General features: G+C 48.7%; 6 non-coding genes and 3 pseudogenes across 6 annotated transcripts; 6 read left to right on the top strand and 3 right to left on the bottom strand.

Annotated features, from left to right (window-relative positions):
• Positions 1-7146, bottom strand: part of LOC135572706 (uncharacterized) — a 33151-nt pseudogene extending 26005 nt beyond the window's left edge.
• On the top strand, positions 40-121 carry trnas-gcu (transfer RNA serine (anticodon GCU)). Its single transcript has one exon. It is a non-coding gene; the product is annotated as a tRNA-Ser (tRNA).
• trnas-gcu (transfer RNA serine (anticodon GCU)) lies at positions 2002-2083 on the top strand. The gene has a single exon. It is a non-coding gene; the product is annotated as a tRNA-Ser (tRNA).
• trnas-gcu (transfer RNA serine (anticodon GCU)) lies at positions 3961-4042 on the top strand. Its single transcript has one exon. It is a non-coding gene; the product is annotated as a tRNA-Ser (tRNA).
• trnas-gcu (transfer RNA serine (anticodon GCU)) lies at positions 5917-5998 on the top strand. Its single transcript has one exon. It is a non-coding gene; the product is annotated as a tRNA-Ser (tRNA).
• Positions 7147-7864: 718 nt separating the features above from the next.
• Positions 7865-7946, top strand: trnas-gcu (transfer RNA serine (anticodon GCU)). Its single transcript has one exon. It is a non-coding gene; the product is annotated as a tRNA-Ser (tRNA).
• Positions 7947-8064: 118 nt separating this feature from the next.
• On the bottom strand, positions 8065-9183 carry LOC135572707 (beta-1,4-glucuronyltransferase 1-like; annotated as a pseudogene).
• Positions 9184-9254: 71 nt separating this feature from the next.
• On the bottom strand, positions 9255-11114 carry LOC135572708 (beta-1,4-glucuronyltransferase 1-like; annotated as a pseudogene).
• trnas-gcu (transfer RNA serine (anticodon GCU)) lies at positions 9811-9892 on the top strand. The gene has a single exon. It is a non-coding gene; the product is annotated as a tRNA-Ser (tRNA).
• Positions 11115-11147: the final 33 nt, after the last annotated feature.

The raw sequence follows: 11147 nt of genomic DNA on the forward strand, positions 1-11147 counted from the left end.
AAGATAAATAGGGGTTTTGGCTTATGATGTGACTCAGAGGACGAGGTGGCCGAGTGGTTAAGGCGATGGACTGCTAATCCATTGTGCTCTGCACGCGTGGGTTCGAATCCCATCCTCGTCGACAAATCTTTGTTTATGTATATTATACCGCTGTGCAAGAATCTCTGCAGTGTCTGTTGATAATGTAATGTAGTCCTACCTGTTTTCAACCATACACACACCTGTCGCGTCCCCTCACTACTGTGAGTAACTGGCTACTTTTATCCATACAATACATACCTGGCTGATGTGGTTAAAGCCATACTGCCTGAAGCCGTCGTACAGGGGCACGGTGTGGGGCCCAATGTAGAAGGGCTCCCAGGGGTCCACCCAGGATAATGTATAGGTCACGTCCAGGGGCCCCAAGCCTTGGCTATGTCTGTTCACCCACTAGGAGTAGTTGGTGGGGGCCTGGCACTGTGGGTACGGCACCTCATAGAAGGGCTGCACCTCTCCCACCTGGTACAGCTGTGCCAGCTCCGACTTGGTGGCAGGCATCTTGTGTACATGGCAGATCTCAAAGGCATGCAGGACGATGACCTCGTCTGTAGCAGGTTCACGTCTCATGACCAGCGCCAGGAACTGCTGGTGGAGGTCGGCACTGGTGCCATGTCGATGACCAGGATGTAGTTGGCTTCCATTACGCCGCTGGCAAAGTTCTAAAGAAGATTGTTTGGATAGGAGGCCTTACCCCCGATGGCATAGTTCTGGTATTTGTCTCGGTGCATCTCCAGCCTGGCGAACACCGCGGCACAATCCTCCAGACCTGCAAAATGCTCCCGTTCCTGCTCAGGGAAACTCGCCATCTTCCCGGAGTGGCACACCATGTGGAAGTCCACTGAGGGCAGAAGATGCTGAGGGTGTAGACCAGGGCTGTGGCAAATGTGGCATCTTGCCCATGTGCGAAAATGGCCACAGAGAGAGGGTTCTGCCAACGTTCCACCAAAGAGTCCAGGGGATGCAAGTTGTTGATGGATGTGTGCGTTGCTAAGGCCAATTTGTGCAAGCTTGCATCCGTTCCATTCTTCTGATTGGTGGAGAAATCGCTGTTGATCAAGTTATTGTACACACGGTATTTCCCGCTGGCATCAAATATAGCCCCTGTGGACAGAGAGTACCTGAGACACTCTTCCCGTGAGTTTTTCTCAGAGTTTCCATTTTTCTTGCCAGAGCTCCGGAAAAGCTCCTAGTATCGGTAGCGCTGCTGCTTCAGTTGCAAGACTGCTACCATTACCGGAGAAACACCTTAAACACGGAACATTCCTTAGAGTAATGTATTCCCGGGCACTGCATGTACACCACATACAGCAAAATCCTTTAGGAACATGCCCCAGGTAGGTATAAAATTGACCACTGCTAGGTGGCTAACTAGTTACACGGAGCTGATTTCGGGAATTTATTTATGGGGGGGCTCTCCTCGACTGTCTCGTGCCGTTGACATCACGCAGTGCTGCCGTAGGATTCGATAAGATTTTCAGTCGTGAAATCATTGCACGGGTCAATCTCATAGCATTAAAAAACACATTTGGAGAATGGTGGGGTTTCCACTAGATAGCACATCCACAAAGTTGACTATATCGCAACAATGAATGAAAACAAAAACGTGCTTTTTGGTCATAATTTATTGTGATGTTAAAGGTAGACATAAGGTAAGCAGTGTGGTTGTGGTTCAGTTTAAAATCAGATTTTAAGCGGATACATTGTATAAATAGACGGCGTTTATGACTTTGTGGCTGTGGTAACTAGTGACAACCTTGTTGTGGTGCACGTCTCCGCTTTCCTACCACAAACCCTAGTATAGAAGGGCACGTAGCTAGCTAGTTCGACATAAAATGGACAATTTATTGTGTTTGTAGCGAACAACTGCATGTTCAAATATGCTATTTGGTTTCCTAACATAACCCAAATATCCCCCTTACGTTTAAGATAAATAGGGGTTTTGGCTTATGATGTGACTCAGAGGACGAGGTGGCCGAGTGGTTAAGGCGATGGACTGCTAATCCATTGTGCTCTGCACGCGTGGGTTCGAATCCCATCCTCGTCGACAAATCTTTGTTTATGTATATTATACCGCTGTGCAAGAATCTCTGCAGTGTCTGTTGATAATGTAATGTAGTCCTACCTGTTTTCAACCATACACACACCTGTCGCGTCCCCTCACTACTGTGAGTAACTGGCTACTTTTATCCATACAATACATACCTGGCTGATGTGGTTAAAGCCATACTGCCTGAAGCCGTCGTACAGGGGCACGGTGTGGGGCCCAATGTAGAAGGGCTCCCAGGGGTCCACCCAGGATAATGTATAGGTCACGTCCAGGGGCCCCAAGCCTTGGCTATGTCTGTTCACCCACTAGGAGTAGTTGGTGGGGGCCTGGCACTGTGGGTACGGCACCTCATAGAAGGGCTGCACCTCTCCCACCTGGTACAGCTGTGCCAGCTCCGACTTGGTGGCAGGCATCTTGTGTACATGGCAGATCTCAAAGGCATGCAGGACGATGACCTCGTCTGTAGCAGGTTCACGTCTCATGACCAGCGCCAGGAACTGCTGGTGGAGGTCGGCACTGGTGCCATGTCGATGACCAGGATGTAGTTGGCTTCCATTACGCCGCTGGCAAAGTTCTAAAGAAGATTGTTTGGATAGGAGGCCTTACCCCCGATGGCATAGTTCTGGTATTTGTCTCGGTGCATCTCCAGCCTGGCGAACACCGCGGCACAATCCTCCAGACCTGCAAAATGCTCCCGTTCCTGCTCAGGGAAACTCGCCATCTTCCCGGAGTGGCACACCATGTGGAAGTCCACTGAGGGCAGAAGATGCTGAGGGTGTAGACCAGGGCTGTGGCAAATGTGGCATCTTGCCCATGTGCGAAAATGGCCACAGAGAGAGGGTTCTGCCAACGTTCCACCAAAGAGTCCAGGGGATGCAAGTTGTTGATGGATGTGTGCGTTGCTAAGGCCAATTTGTGCAAGCTTGCATCCGTTCCATTCTTCTGATTGGTGGAGAAATCGCTGTTGATCAAGTTATTGTACACACGGTATTTCCCGCTGGCATCAAATATAGCCCCTGTGGACAGAGAGTACCTGAGACACTCTTCCCGTGAGTTTTTCTCAGAGTTTCCATTTTTCTTGCCAGAGCTCCGGAAAAGCTCCTAGTATCGGTAGCGCTGCTGCTTCAGTTGCAAGACTGCTACCATTACCGGAGAAACACCTTAAACACGGAACATTCCTTAGAGTAATGTATTCCCGGGCACTGCATGTACACCACATACAGCAAAATCCTTTAGGAACATGCCCCAGGTAGGTATAAATTGACCACTGCTAGGTGGCTAACTAGTTACACGGAGCTGATTTCGGAATTTATTTATGGGGGGCTCTCCTCGACTGTCTCGTGCCGTTGACATCACGCAGTGCTGCCGTAGGATTCGATAAGATTTTCAGTCGTGAAATCATTGCACGGGTCAATCTCATAGCATTAAAAAACACATTTGGAGAATGGTGGGGTTTCCACTAGATAGCACATCCACAAAGTTGACTATATCGCAACAATGAATGAAAACAAAAACGTGCTTTTTGGTCATAATTTATTGTGATGTTAAAGGTAGACATAAGGTAAGCAGTGTGGTTGTGGTTCAGTTTAAAATCAGATTTTAAGCGGATACATTGTATAAATAGACGGCGTTTATGACTTTGTGGCTGTGGTAACTAGTGACAACCTTGTTGTGGTGCACGTCTCCGCTTTCCTACCACAAACCCTAGTATAGAAGGGCACGTAGCTAGCTAGTTCGACATAAAATGGACAATTTATTGTGTTTGTAGCGAACAACTGCATGTTCAAATATGCTATTTGGTTTCCTAACATAACCCAAATATCCCCCTTACGTTTAAGATAAATAGGGGTTTTGGCTTATGATGTGACTCAGAGGACGAGGTGGCCGAGTGGTTAAGGCGATGGACTGCTAATCCATTGTGCTCTGCACGCGTGGGTTCGAATCCCATCCTCGTCGACAAATCTTTGTTTATGTATATTATACCGCTGTGCAAGAATCTCTGCAGTGTCTGTTGATAATGTAATGTAGTCCTACCTGTTTTCAACCATACACACACCTGTCGCGTCCCCTCACTACTGTGAGTAACTGGCTACTTTTATCCATACAATACATACCTGGCTGATGTGGTTAAAGCCATACTGCCTGAAGCCGTCGACAGGGGCACGGTGTGGGGCCCAATGTAGAAGGGCTCCCAGGGGTCCACCCAGGATAATGTATAGGTCACGTCCAGGGGCCCCAAGCCTTGGCTATGTCTGTTCACCCACTAGGAGTAGTTGGTGGGGGCCTGGCACTGTGGGTACGGCACCTCATAGAAGGGCTGCACCTCTCCCACCTGGTACAGCTGTGCCAGCTCCGACTTGGTGGCAGGCATCTTGTGTACATGGCAGATCTCAAAGGCATGCAGGACGATGACCTCGTCTGTAGCAGGTTCACGTCTCATGACCAGCGCCAGGAACTGCTGGTGGAGGTCGGCACTGGTGCCATGTCGATGACCAGGATGTAGTTGGCTTCCATTACGCCGCTGGCAAAGTTCTAAAGAAGATTGTTTGGATAGGAGGCCTTACCCCGATGGCATAGTTCTGGTATTTGTCTCGGTGCATCTCCAGCCTGGCGAACACCGCGGCACAATCCTCCAGACCTGCAAAATGCTCCTGTTCCTGCTCAGGGAAACTCGCCATCTTCCCGGAGTGGCACACCATGTGAAAGTCCACTGAGGGCAGAAGATGCTGAGGGTGTAGACCAGGGCTGTGGCAAATGTGGCATCTTGCCCATGCGAAAATGGCCACAGAGAGAGGGTTCTGCCAACGTTCCACCAAAGAGTCCAGGGGATGCAAGTTGTTGATGGATGTGTGCGTTGCTAAGGCCAATTTGTGCAAGCTTGCATCCGTTCCATTCTTCTGATTGGTGGAGAAATCGCTGTTGATCAAGTTATTGTACACACGGTATTTCCCGCTGGCATCAAATATAGCCCCTGTGGACAGAGAGTACCTGAGACACTCTTCCCGTGAGTTTTTCTCAGAGTTTCCATTTTTCTTGCCAGAGCTCCGGAAAAGCTCCTAGTATCGGTAGCGCTGCTGCTTCAGTTGCAAGACTGCTACCATTACCGGAGAAACACCTTAAACACGGAACATTCCTTAGAGTAATGTATTCCCGGGCACTGCATGTACACCACATACAGCAAAAATCCTTTAGGAACATGCCCCAGGTAGGTATAAAATTGACCACTGCTAGGTGGCTAACTAGTTACACGGAGCTGATTTCGGAATTTATTTATGGGGGGCTCTCCTCGACTGTCTCGTGCCGTTGACATCACGCAGTGCTGCCGTAGGATTCGATAAGATTTTCAGTCGTGAAATCATTGCACGGGTCAATCTCATAGCATTAAAAAACACATTTGGAGAATGGTGGGGTTTCCACTAGATAGCACATCCACAAAGTTGACTATATCGCAACAATGAATGAAAACAAAAACGTGCTTTTTGGTCATAATTTATTGTGATGTTAAAGGTAGACATAAGGTAAGCAGTGTGGTTGTGGTTCAGTTTAAAATCAGATTTTAAGCGGATACATTGTATAAATAGACGGCGTTTATGACTTTGTGGCTGTGGTAACTAGTGACAACCTTGTTGTGGTGCACGTCTCCGCTTTCCTACCACAAACCCTAGTATAGAAGGGCACGTAGCTAGCTAGTTCGACATAAAATGGACAATTTATTGTGTTTGTAGCTAACAACTGCATGTTCAAATATGCTATTTGGTTTCCTAACATAACCCAAATATCCCCCTTACGTTTAAGATAAATAGGGTTTTGGCATATGATGTGACTCAGAGGACGAGGTGGCCGAGTGGTTAAGGCGATGGACTGCTAATCCGTTGTGCTCTGCACGCGTGGGTTCGAATCCCATCCTCGTCGACAAATCTTTGTTTATGTATATTATACCGCTGTGCAAGAATCTCTGCAGTGTCTGTTGATAATGTAATGTAGTCCTACCTGTTTTCAACCATACACACACCTGTCGCGTCCTCACTACTGTGAGTAACTGGCTACTTTTATCCATACAATACATACCTGGCTGATGTGGTTAAAGCCATACTGCCTGAAGCCGCCGTACAGGGGCACGGGTGGGGCCCAATGTAGAAGGGCTCCCAGGGGTCCACCCAGGATAATGTATAGGTCACGTCCAGGGGCCCCAAGCCTTGGCTATGTCTGTTCACCCACTAGGAGTAGTTGGTGGGGCCTGGCACTGTGGGCACGGCACCTCATAGAAGGGCTGCACCTCTCCCCACCTGGTACAGCTGTGCCAGCTCCGACTTGGTGGCAGGCATCTTGTGTACATGGCAGATCTCAAAGGTGGCATGCAGGACGATGACCTCGTCTGTAGCAGGTTCACGTCTCATGACCAGCGCCAGGAACTGCTGGTGGAGGTCGGCACTGGTGCCATGTCGATGACCAGGATGTAGTTGGTTTCCATTACGCCCGCTGGCAAAGTTCTAAAGAAGATTGTTTGGATAGGAGGCCTTACCCCGATGGCATAGTTCTGGTATTTGTCTCGGTGCATCTCCAGCCTGGCTAACACCGCGGCACAATCCTCCAGACCTGCAAAATGCTCCTGCTCCTGCTCAGGGAAACTCGCCATCTTCCCGGAGTGGCACACCATGTGGAAGTCCACTGAGGGCAGAAGATGCTGAGGGTGTAGACCAGGGCTGTGGCAATGTGGCATCTTGCCCATGTGCGAAAATGGCCACAGAGAGAGGGTTCTGCCAACGTTCCACCAAAGAGTCCAGGGGATGCAAGTTGTTGATGGATGTGTGCGTTGCTTAAGGCCAATTGTGCAAGCTTGCATCCGTTCCATTCTTCTGATTGGTGGAGAAATCGCTGTTGATCAAGTTATTGTACACACGGTATTTCCCCGCTGGCATCAAATATAGCCCTGTGGACAGAGAGTACCTGAGACACTCTTCCCGTGAGTTTTTCTCAGAGTTTCCATTTTTCTTGCCAGAGCTCCGGAAAAGCTCCTAGTATCGGTAGCACTGCTGCTTCAGTTGCAAGACTGCTACCATTACCGGAGAAACACCTTAAACACGGAACATTCCCTTAGAGTAATGTATTCCGGCACTGCATGTACACCACATACAGCAAAATCCTTTAGGAACATGCCCCAGGTAGGTATAAAATTGACCACTGCTAGGTGGCTAACTAGTTACACGGAGCTGATTTCGAATTTATTTATGGGGGCCTCCTCGACTGTCTCGCGTCGCTGACATCACGCAGTGCTGCCGTAGGATTCGATAAGATTTTCAGTCGGAAATCATTGCACGGGTCAATCTCATAGCATTAAAAAACACATTTGGAGAATGGTGGGTTTCCACTTAGATAGCACATCCACAAAGTTGACTATATCGCAACAATGAATGAAAACAAAAACGTGCTTTTGGTCATAATTTATTGTGATGTTAAAGGTAGACATAAGGTAAGCAGTGTGGTTGTGGTTCAGTTTAAAATCAGATTTTAAGCGGATACATTGTATAAATAGACGGCGCTTATGACTTTGTGGCTGTGGTAACTAGTGACAACCTTGTTGTGGTGCACGTCTCCGCTTCCTACCACAAACCCTAGTATAGAAGGGCACGAGCTAGCTAGTTCGACAAAATGGACAATTTATTGTGTTTGTAGCGAACAACTGCATGTTCAAATATGCTATTTGGTTTCCTAACATAACCCAAATATCCCCCTTACGTTTAAGATAAATAGGGTTTTGGCTTATGATGTGACTCAGAGGACGAGGTGGCCGAGTGGTTAAGGCGATGGACTGCTAATCCATTGTGCTCTGCACGCGTGGGTTCGAATCCCATCCTCGTCGACAAATCTTTGTTTATGTATATTATACCGCTTGTGCAAGAATCTCTGCAGTGTCTGTTGGATAATGTAATGTAGTCCTACCTGTTTTCAACCATACACACACCTGTCGTTGGCCCTCACTACTGTGAGTAACTGGCTACTTTTATCCATACAATACATACCTGGCTGATGTGGTTAAAGCCATACTGCCTGAGCCGTCGTAGACAGGGGCACGGTGTGGGGCCCAATGTAGAAGGGCTCCCAGGGTCCACCCAGGATAATGTATAGGTCACGTCCAGGGGCCCCAAGCTGGCTATGTCTGTTCACCCACTAGGAGTAGTTGGTGGGGCCTGCACTGTGGGTACGGCACCTCATAGAAGGGCTGCACCTCTCCCACCTGGTACAGCTGTGCCAGCCCGACTTGGTGGCAGGCATCTTGTGTACATGGCAGATCTCAAAGGCATGCAGGACGATGACCTCGTCTGTAGCAGGTTCACGCCTCATGACCAGCGCCAGGAACTGCTGGTGGAGGTCGGCACTGGTGCCATGTCGATGACCAGGATGTAGTTGGCTTCCATTACGCCCGCTGGCAAAGTTCTAAAGAAGATTGTTTGGATAGGAGGCCTTACCCCCGATGGCATAGTTCTGGTATTTGTCTCGGGTGCATCTCCAGCCTGGCGAACACACACAATCCTCCAGACCTGCAAATGCTCCCTGCTCCTGCTCAGGGAAACCCGCCATCTTCCCGGAGGGCACACCATGTGGAAGTCCACTGAGGGCAGAAGATGCTGAGGGTGTAGACCAGGGCTGTGGCAATGTGGCATCTTGCCCATGTGCGAAAATGGCCACAGAGAGAGGGTTCTGCCAACGTTCCACCAAAGAGTCCAGGGGATGCAAGTTGTTGATGGATGTGTGCGTTGCTAAGGCCAATTTGTGCAAGCTTGCATCCGTCCATTCTTCTGATTGGTGGAGAAATCGCTGTTGATCAAGTTATTGTACACACGGTATTTCCCGCTGGCATCAAATATAGCCCTGTGGACAGAGAGTACCTGAGACACTCTTCCCGTGAGTTTTTCTCTCAGAGTTTCCATTTTTCTTGCCAGAGTTCCGAAAAGCTCCTAGTATCGGTAGCGCTGCTGCTTCAGTTGCAAGACTGCTACCATTACCGGAGAAACACCTTTAAACACGGAACATTCCTTAGAGTAATGTATTCCCGGCACTGCATGTACACCACATACAGCAAAATCCTTTAGGAACATGCCCCAGGTAGGTATAAAATGGACCACTGCTAGGTGGCTAACTAGTTACACGGAGCTGATTTCGAATTTATTTATGGGGGCTCTCCCCGACTGTCTCGTGCCGCTGACATCACGCAGTGCTGTTTAGGATTCGATAAGATTTTCAGTCGTGAAATCATTGCACGGGTCAATCTCATAGCATTAAAAACACATTTGGAGAATGGTGGGGTTTCCACTAGATAGCACATCCACAAAGTTGACTATATCGCAACAATGAATGAAAACAAAACGTGCTTTTTGGTCATAATTTATTGTGATGTTAAAGGTAGACATAAGGTAAGCAGTGTGGTTGTGGTTCAGTTTAAAATCAGATTTTAAGCGGATACATTGTATAAATAGACGGCGTTTATGACTTTGTGGCTGTGGTAACTAGTGACAACCTTGTTGTGGTGCACGCCTCCGCTTTCCTACCACAAACCCTAGTATAGAAGGGCACGTAGCTAGCTAGTTCGACATAAAAATGGACAATTTATTGTGTTTGTAGCGAACAACTGCATGTTCAAATATGCTATTTGGTTTCCTAACATAACCCAAATATCCCCTTACGCTTAAGATAAATAGGGTTTTGGCTTATGATGTGACTCAGAGGACGAGGTGGCTGAGTGGTTAAGGCGATGGACTGCTAATCCATTGTGCTCTGCACGCGTGGGTTCGAATCCCATCCTCGTCGACAAATCTTTGTTTATGTATATTATACCGCTTGTGCAAGAATCTCTGCAGTGTCTGTTGATAATGTAATGTAGTCCTACCTGTTTTCAACCATACACACACCTGTCGCGTCCCCACTACTGTGAGTAACTGGCTACTTTTATCCATACAATACATACCTGGCTGATGTGGTTAAAGCCATACTGCCTGAAGTCATCGACAGGGGCACGGTGTGGGGCCCAATGTAGAAGGGCTCCTCAGGGGTCCACCCAGGATAATGTATAGGTCACGTCCAGGGGCCCCAAGCCTTGGCTATGTCTGTTCACCCACTAGAGTAGTTGGTGGGGGCCTGGCACTGTGGGTACGGCACCTCATAGAAGGGCTGCACCTCTCCCACCTGGTACAGCTGTGCCAGCTCCGACTTGGTGGCAGGCATCTTGTGTACATGGCAGATCTCAAAGGCATGCAGGACGATGACCTCGTCTGTAGCAGGTTCACGTCTCATGACCAGCGCCAGGAACTGCTGGTGGAGGTCGGCACTGGTGCCATGTCGATGACCAGGATGTAGTTGGTTTCATTACGCTCGCTGGCAAAGTTCTAAAGAAGATTGTTTGGATAGGAGGCCTTTACCCCGATGGCATAGTTCTGGTATTTGTCTCGGTGCATCTCCAGCCTGGCGAACACCGCGGCACAATCCTCCAGACCTGCAAATGCTCCCCATCCCTGCTCAGGGAAACTCGCCATCTTCCCGGGAGTGGCACACCATGTGGAAGTCCACTGAGGGCAGAAGATGCTGAGGGTGTAGACCAGGGCTGTGGCAATGTGGCATCTTGCCCATGTGCGAAAATGGCCACAGAGAGGGGTTCTGCCAACGTTCCACCAAAGAGTCCAGGGGATGCATGTTGTTGATGGATGTGTGCGTTAAGCTAAGGCCAATTTCAGCAAGCTTGCATCCGTTCCATTCTTCTGATTGGTGGAGAAATCGTTGTTGATCAAGTTATTGTACACACGGTATTTCCCGCTGGCATCAAATATAGCCCCTGTGGACAGAGAGTACCTGAGACACTCTTCCCGTGAGTTTTTCTCAGAGTTTCCATTTTTCTTGCCAGAGCTCCGGAAAAGCTCCTAGTATCGGTAGCGCTGCTGCTTCAGTTGCAAGACTGCTACCATTACCGGAGAAACACCTTAAACACGGAACATTCCTTAGAGTAATGTATATCCCGGGCACTGCATGTACACCACATACAGCAAAAATCCTTTAGAACATGCCCCAGGTA

This window comes from Oncorhynchus nerka, linkage group LG8 (genome assembly GCF_034236695.1).
Source record: "Oncorhynchus nerka isolate Pitt River linkage group LG8, Oner_Uvic_2.0, whole genome shotgun sequence".
In the NCBI taxonomy this organism is placed as follows: Eukaryota; Metazoa; Chordata; class Actinopteri; order Salmoniformes; family Salmonidae; genus Oncorhynchus; species Oncorhynchus nerka.